Below are 9,355 nucleotides of genomic sequence, written 5' to 3'. Positions count from 1 at the left end.
AGATCAACGACTTCAAAATCAGCCTCTTCGAGGGGTAAACCTCCTTTACATTACACAAATGAACAATTCTTGGATGATACAAATGACAAAACCTCCTTTCTATATATAGGATTCTAAGGGATCACAATATAATCAAAGCCAACATAACAATAATAATATAAGGGCACAACAATAACAATAGTGGGCTTCTATGGGGCACAATAATAACAATATGGGGACAATAGGGGCACAATAATAACAATAAGGGCTACAATGACAATAGTAATTGGGGAATCACTAGTATTATAGGGACCTAACATGCCCCTCTCCTTCAAAAATGTTGTCCTCAATGCTTGAGTAGTTCTAGATGCTTATGTATAAAATTCTCATCCTCCCATGTGGAATCTTTAGCAGTAAGTTCTTCCACTTCATGAGATACTCTAAAATTGATCGATTTCGTAGCTGTCAAGTTCTTGTTTCTTTGACTCCTTCAGGTTCCAATATGATTTGTCCTTCCTCGTCAAGTTCTGGCAATATTGTTTGAACTGGGAGCTTGTCACTTATAACCTTCTTTAAGCATGAAACATGGAAAACTGGGTGCACTCACGAAGCTGCAGGAAGCTCCAATTTGTATGCCATAGTACCAATATTTTGCAACACCTTGTATGGACCATAATACTTTGGGATAATTTATTATCCTTCTTAGCTTGCTTGAAGGACATTTTCTTATATGGTTGTAGCCATAGGAATACCCAGTCACCTACATCAAAACTTATTTTGTTGTGCAATGTTGATTTGCCTATTGTTTCATTCTATTTTGCACCAAAGTGAGGTTATCCTTTAAGAGTTGGAGAACTTATTGTTGATGCTCGATGTGATCTTCCACTGCTTGAACCTTAGAATTTTCTCTTAAATATGGTGCGATGGATGGTGGATGATATCCATAAAGTACCATAAATGGGGTCATTTTTGCTGCAGTATGGAAGGAAGTGTTATACCACCATTCTACCAAACACAACCTTTTCACCCATTGTGTTTGTTTATTACAGACAAAGCAATAAAGATATCCTTCCAAAAATTTGTTTACTATCTTAGTTTTCCCATCAGATTGAGGATGATAAGATGAGCTGTGAGCTAACTGAGTACCAAGAGAAGAAAATAATTATGTCCAAAATTTTCGAGTGAAATGGGGATCTCTGTCGCTTACAATAATCTTTGGGTTTCCATGTAGCTTTTGAATTGTTTCCATAAATGCAGTAGAAACTGTACTGACTTTAAATGGATGAGATAATGCAAAAAAGTGTGCATACTTGGTAAGTTTGTCAACTACCACCATGATGACACTCTTTCCTTCTGACTTGGGTAAACCTGTGATAAAATCCATTGAAACCTCCTCCCAATGTTGGCTTGGAATGGATAAAGGTTGTAATATACCTAAGGTCTTAATTGTTTCAATTTTATTTTGTTTGCAAACCAAACATTCTGCCACAAACTTTTGAATATCTGATTTAAGGCCATTCCAAAAAAATTCCTTCTTAACCCTGTGGTAGTTTTTAAAAATCCTTAGTGCTCTCCTAAGGGAGAAGTGTGCAATTCCATAAGAAACTTTTGTTTTAGGTGGGAATTATTACCTAGGTATAAGTGATCTTTGTACCATAACGAATCATTTTTCCAGCTAAATGTATCAGATGTACTGGGATCTTGTTGTAAATTTTGAATGAGTGCCCACACTTCTTCATCATTCTTCCGTTCATCCCTTGCTTCATTTATCCAATCTCCTTGGATAATAGAAATGGCACAAAGAAATTCTTCCACATCCTCATCCTTTCTTGAGAGTGCATATGCCACAACATTTTTCTTCCCTTTTTTGTAGATGATTTCAAAGTCGTAGCCCAACACCTTTGTGATCCATTTTTGCTACTCTTATAAAGATAATCTTTGTTCTAGAAAGTATTTAAGACTATCATGATCCGTTTTTACCTTGAAGTGTCTTCCCATTAGTTAGGGTCGACATTTCTTAAGTGCATGTAGTATTGCCAACATTTCCTTCTCATAAATAGATTTGTGTAAATACTTTCCTTTGATTGGACGACTTTCAAAAGCAATGGGTCTTTCTTCTTGCATTAAAATAGCACCAATTCAATTTCCTGAGGCATAACATTCCATAATAAAGGTTTTTGTGAAGTCTAACGTAGCTAAGACTGGTGGTTGGCACATTGCCTCTTTAAGATGTTCAAAGGCCTTCGTTGCTTCTGGAGTCCATGAAAATGCATATTTCTTCAATAATGTTGTTAGAGGGGCTGCTATTCTCCCATAATTATTAACAAACTTGCAATAATACCCTATCAACCCAAGAAATCCTCACAAATGCTTTATGAATGTGGGGATTTTATTAACGGCTTTAGTTTTGCTAGGGTCTGCCTTAACACCTTCATGAGATACAATATGACCCAAATATTCCAACTATTGTACTCCAAAGAAACATTTGGAGCTTTTTGCATATAATTGTTTCTCCTCCAATAGTTTGAGCACACTTATGACCTTTAGTGTGTTTTCTATCACAATTGTAACAAAGCCCTTTTTCTCTTTTTTCTTCCAATTGTTGTGGTGTCAACCTTGTAGGTTGTGGAAGGCTAGGGGAAATAAAACTTCCATCTTTATAGTTGTGAGTGGTAGGCTTCCTTGTTGCCATAATTTTTCTTTCCATTTTTCTTGCCAACCTCATTGCATTCTCTAATGAATCAGGTTCCCAAAGGTGAACCTCATGTTGGATGCTATCCTTTAAAGTCCCTATGAACACATCAATCCTATTCTCCTCTAGAATATATTTTACCCTTATATTCAATTTTTGGAAATCCTCAATGTGCTCCATCATTGAACCCTTTTGTTTGATATTTATCAATTGGCTAAAAAAAGTGTTTCTTTTTATATCCTCATAGTGTGATATCATTTCTTTCATAAAAATTTCCCAAGTGACAATTTTTTTACGAGTGCAAAGCCATCGATACCATTCAAACTAATTTGGTTCCAAATATAAAGTTGCAATACGTACCTTTTGTGTGTTTTGCACATTATGGGATCAAAATATTGCTCCATCTGTAGTATCCATGTTACGGGATCCTTGTCATCAAAATTCCTCATATCGATCTTTTGAATATGGTGGGTCTTCAATCCACCCTTACAGTCTATGAAATCATGATTAACATTTATTTTGTTCTCATCATGAGTTTTCTCTATTACCTTTTCGCCATTAGGAAGCCTTTCTTGTAGCAACTTTGTCAAACCTTCCTTCAAACCTTCCATGTCCTTCTTCAAATCTTCAATGTTGTCTGCAATAAGGGCACAATAATAACAATAAGGGCTACAATGACAATAGTGATGGGGGAATCACTAGTATTATAGGGACCTAACCAGTCCACAAGGAACTGAGGTTTGCATCCTTCAGAAAGGGAGTAGGAGCTTCCTTCTAGTAGAAGATGGTAAAACAAGATTAACGGTTTGTAGCTCCCTTCTAGTAGGAGATGGAGAATGAGTGGAGGTTGTAGCCTCCTGCGGGTGGGTTCCTATTGCTAATAAGAGTCTGCATCAATACAATGTAATGATTTTTTTCTTTATATCATAAGAAAGAAGACAGAGACAACGACAACTGTGGTTTTTCTCCCACATTGTGTTTCCACTTAAAAATCCTGGTGTTCTATGTGAGTAGTTGTGATTTCTTTATGTTCCTTACTGCATACTGAAAAGTAATTAATCTTCTAATGCAATTATGAAGTATAATCATCTGAGAGAATACATGAAAAATCAGTAAACTGGATATACACATGTTTTTTCTCTAAAACAATGTACATACACAGGTTGCTTCAATAACAATAGCATACATATTTCATAATATAAAATTTGAAGGTTTGAAGTTTAAAACACTGATTCAACACCCCCCCTCCCCCCCAGCCCCTCTCAATAATTTTCCCAACATATTACACACCATAATTCCATATATATGGATTGAAAAAAAACATATGCCAAATATCCAATGCAACAAAATTGGAATTCATTAATATAGTTTTTTGTGTTGTTGAACTCTAACTTGCATTTTATTTTAATATGTTAGTCCCTATATGTTTTGATATAACTTTAAGTGTAGGGTTTAATATTTGTGTCTACAAGTATGCTTCTTCATTAAAAGTTATGGGATGAGATCTATTGGTTTCCTTTATCAGACATTGTTATCACAAGATGCTTCTTAATCTACATCTTATTGGATATCATCTTCCCACTCTATATATGATTATGACAAGGATTGGATAATAGTATTACTTTTTATCTATATTAATGCTTTCAAAGTGGAAAAATTGGAGGAATCAACTTGTAGGGTCAATTTTACTAGGAAATCCAAGTTTCGAGAACTAGGGTATAAAACATTCTAAGACCATTTTGAGGAGTTAAACAAAGGTTTTGGGGTCCAAAAATAATCAATTGTTCCAAACCCATCAGTTTTATTCGAAACTTAGATATCTTTCCGTTGGTGCAATAAACACATCAATCAGAGTTCGTATGAAAAAGTTATTCCACCGTAAAGTTGGCCTCTTGGTTTGACCATCATGGCTTCGAGAGGATTCCATGTCAACCTCCATTACTCATGAAAAAGGGGATAGCCATGTGCATAATATGAATAATACTCTATAACAGTCAAATTTGTAACTGTAGTTGAGAGTTGGAGTCAAACTTGTCCCCTAGTTGGTTATTGAACTATGTTAAAACTAGACCACTAGGAGGAGTAGGTGTTCTATTCTATGTTATTGTATTTTGTTCCATAGGGAGTAGAGAAACTAGGAGATGGATCTAGAGAGAATAACAGAGGAAGTTAGTATTTTGCAATAACCTAATAGGCCATAGGTCTCAAACAACTCCCTAAAGAGTGCCTTTTGCTTTGTATCATATTATTTCCATACTAGAGAAAAGAGAGTGGAGTAACCTCACCTTCTAGCAGTGTTTTCTCCTATAAGATTTCCTAGAGAAAACATTATGTTCATTGTGAACATTATGTGATTGCATTTATTTTTTCTATTTTTTTTACATTTTACCTATTTCATGCATAATAAAAGATGCAATAATTAAAAAATCTCTAATATAAAGGAATTTACCTTTCATACTTTAGATTCCAATTTATTTTATCAAATTTGTTGTGATGAACTATCTAGTGGAATACCCATAGTATTTTTATAGACCATATTATTATTAAAGTGGATTTCCTTGGAGAATCTCATGAGAAGTTGTAGGGTATCCAAGAACTAATTTAAGTAGAAAGTTGCAGAACCCTAGCCATGGTGGACAAGTTTATTCATAATAACCATGATCCAATACAAGATAGATTCATGAGGTTGGAAGCCCAGTCACTGACATTAGCTACAATATGAGCCTTCTGATGATGTCTCTAGAAAACAAGCTTAGAAGTAGAGAAGATAGAGGTTCAAACTCAGAGATAAAATCAAAGGAAAAATCAATGGATCATGAAGTCCTAAAAAAGGATTCCAGAAAATAAATCAAGAAAGAGTAGCCAAGTTTGAGTGTCGTAACCCAATCACAATCCCTATTCAATATGGAAGAGAAGGTTAACATAAATTCATACCACATGATATCGATGACTTAAAACTAAATCATTAGTTGTAGAAATTAGAAGTGTACTTTAGCATTCACCATATAGATAAGGAGCATGACTCCATGGGGAAACAACTTATGATTAGGGGAATTTTGAGGTCTAAAATGGGCCTACTAAGGAAATTATAAAATACTAGTGGAAATAATAAAAGAAGATTAGATTACATCATCACATTTTAGAGGGAAAAAAAGAAAAAAACTATTTTTCCAACTCATATTTTCAACTTATCTTCGTATGGGTTTACTCAAATTTCGAGCAGAAACACTCATTGGATGAAAAAATTGATTCTCCGTCCACAGAGTACCCATGTTTCATACTTTTTATGGCCCCTACTACATGAAAAACGAGAAATAGAAGAAAATTGTGATTTCAATCACATTTTTTCATGTAATTCTCATTTTTCGTGTGGCACAGTCCATCAAAAGTATGCAACATGGGAACTCCTTGGATGAGGAATTAAATTTTGCATCTAATGAGTAATCCCGCTCAAAATTTGAGTAAAACATTAGGGAGATAAGTTTAAAATATGAGTGGAAAAAGTAGTTTTATTATTTTATTATTTTTTAGTCTTTTTACATTTTTACTCCAAAAAGGGTGAATCAACCCCCATGGTTGACAACATCATCTTGAATCCTATTGGTTCTTATAAAGTTTACTTGGCAGTACATTTTTCTTAGGAGGCCCATTTTAGACCTCAAAATTCCCCTAATGCCAAAGCTAAGTACATGTCCAATATCATAAAAAAATAGGGCCTTGGTGTTGGGCCTCAGTTTTGTCTCATTTTTTACTCAAACCCTCTCATGCTACTATTTCATTAAATGATTATTGTTGCAAGTATTTGTTACTGCTTTTGTTTTAACGGGATTAAAATACCATTAATGGAAGTTTAATAAAGGTTTGTATGTTGCAGGTTAAAGTTTATTTGATCATGTTTTGAACCTACACTTACCTGCCTGCACTGTGCAACAGATTCTTGCACCAATTCAGTTCTTACAGCATGTCTGCACCAGTGCAAGTTTTACATCGTGCCTCCACCAATTTGGGGCTTTGATACATTGACACATTTCTGGGAGAATCTGAAAGAGGTTTACGATCAAAATGTCATTTGAACACTTCCACATAATCCAAGACACACCCAGGTCATACATATTTATAATTAGAGAATAATTAATGCTACAGCCGCAAATTCACAACAATTTTCAAACTGCCAACTTCTGTCTCGTTTTCCGTCCACGTGAAGGCGAATGAAGAAATTCTAGAACATGGGTTTTGGTCCCAGTATAGAAAATTGATAAAGCCTCAAATCGATTTCTAAAATTCGTAATGGTATAAAAGTTACATAACGGTCTTTGAGGCAGTTTTCTAAAAATAAACTGTTTTTCCAGAATTTTAGCATCTCATATTTCAAACAGTCATTTTTAGGCACAATTTCCGAGGCAATGGATCTGAACCAAAAAATTCTGAGAGAGGTTATTGTTGAAAATATAACAAGATAGATTGCCTCCAAATAGTTTTCCAAAATTTGTAATGGTTAAGGAGATACGAAGGGGGCTTTGGAGGAAGTTTGTTAAAAATACCAAACTTTCTAGAATTCTAGAAAATACCCAGATTTTGGAAATTCATGGTAAATCTCCATTATTTCAGTAGGGAAATACTTGTACTAATATTCTATTAATGATAATTAGTTGGGATTCAATCCCCATGATGTTTGCAAAGGATTGGCTTGTTTTATGCCAAGTTTGGAATGTAAAAATATTATAAAAGAAGAGATATGGCTCCAAGCCTAGCTAATCAGTTTTAGTCAATCAATTAAGCAGAGGCGAGAAGCACGCATAGGCAGGAATAGCGCAAAAGGGAGGAGGGGTTGTTCCAATGTAGAAACACGTGGATTTTAGTGTGGAATTCTTCTCCTACTGGTTGGGATTAAGCGATGTCTCCATTATGTAAAAGATTGGGTTTTTTCATTAATTGAAGCAATTTTAATTCATGCTTTGTTTATTCATCCATTGCATCTTAATGAATCTAATTGTTGTGTGAACTAGGTTAATCAAGGGTGTGAGCTGGCTAGGTTGGCTACTAGACCATCTCGACAGCGCTCTCATCTTTTAGATCCAATAGCATTTAGATTATTAATTGCTATGTGTATTTTACAATATATTTCTGCCTTTAATTTCTAGTTCTAAAAATAATTCGATTTGATGCAATCCATTATTCCAAGTTTTAAGGTTGATTTGAATTGCTGAAATTTGTTTCTATTGTTGCATTATTGATTATACTTGCACCTGAAATATTTTAAACAAACATCGTGTCCTTCCAGAATCCACAAGATCGGCTCTGCCTTTATGAGCTCTAACTCAAATTCTGTAAATTAATCCAGATCTATTAATTTATATCTAAAGCTGTGATTTTTACATTTGCTGAGCCGATATTCGTAAATAAGGAAACTACACTATGTTTGAATCGATAAATTCTTAATTAATATTATGGTTTCCTTTAACTTCTGGATTGTTCTTACACATAATTAAGTGCAAGCAGATTTTCTTCTTGCACTAGTGCAAGCAAATTGTTACACAGAATTAGTGCATGCAGATTGCTACATAGAATTAGTGCAAGCAGAATTAGTACAGGCAGAATTAGTGCAAGAAGAATAGTTTGAATTGCTTTTGAATTTATTCCAACATTTATAGTCTTTTTGTTATTGTGCCGGCACCGCTTGATTTCCAATTCTGATTTCCATTCTGTTTACTTGCAATTAGAATTTCCTTTTGCATTGATTGCTTTTACTTTCCTGCATGCTTTTAATTGTTTGGATTGGTGTTTCTCGAACTAGTGTAGGATTGGTGTTTCTCGCACTAGTGCAGGATTACATTTATTTTCAAGATTAATCGCAAGATAGACTAGAATTTGTTTTGCAGGTTACCAGGGACTCTCTCTGGCATTTCCAATGTTGGGCCTTGAAGTTCATGAACTCTCCGGATTGACAAATTAAATGTTGGTACATTTATAGACTCTATACTGCACCCAACATTTTCATGTCGTTGTCGGGGAGGCGCTTAGGGGATTGACCTTGGTGACCTGTTGCATTTGGTTTCTATTCCTTCACCTAGTTTCTCTTGCAATTTTATGTTCTTTGAATTTATTTCTTTCCTGCATTTTTTCTTTAAGCTTTCTCATTTTTGTTGTAAGAACCCTCCACCCACCCTACACATATATATATACACTAGTCATGTGCTAACAAATGTACCAGTGGTCTTGTTAAAGACAAAGAAATGGTATTTCGAGGCATTCTTGAATGAAGAATTTTGAGGCTAATATCAATCATTCAATGCACCTATTTCACTAATTAGTTTCCAGAAACATTCAAAGGAGTCGTCTCGAAGTAGTACATGGAGAACCTCTTTTAGTTTGGTAAAAAATGGAAAACATTGTTACTTTTGAATTTCCTATCAAAGATCTAGGAGTGGCTGAAATGCATAATATTCCCCCATCTGCATTACCAAAATTTCATGGTTTGTAAAATGAAGACCTAGATACATTCTTATTTGAGTTTTAAGTACTTTGTAGAGGATATGGTTATTGTACTAATTCTCAAAGGTTGCAAGTGTTTCCTCTTACTCTTAAAGGAGCATCTCTCCAATGGTTCATCAGCCTTGGTGGGAACTACATTCAAACATGGGAAGACATGAAGAATGTATTCCTGGAGAAATATCAAAACTATTG

Source organism: Pinus tabuliformis, chromosome 2_1, assembly GCF_031772625.1.
Source record: "Pinus tabuliformis cultivar Carrire ecotype Pingquan chromosome 2_1, CPIR1, whole genome shotgun sequence".
NCBI classification, from domain to species: domain Eukaryota; kingdom Viridiplantae; phylum Streptophyta; class Pinopsida; order Pinales; family Pinaceae; genus Pinus; species Pinus tabuliformis.
Note: the sequence above shows the minus strand (reverse complement) of the source record.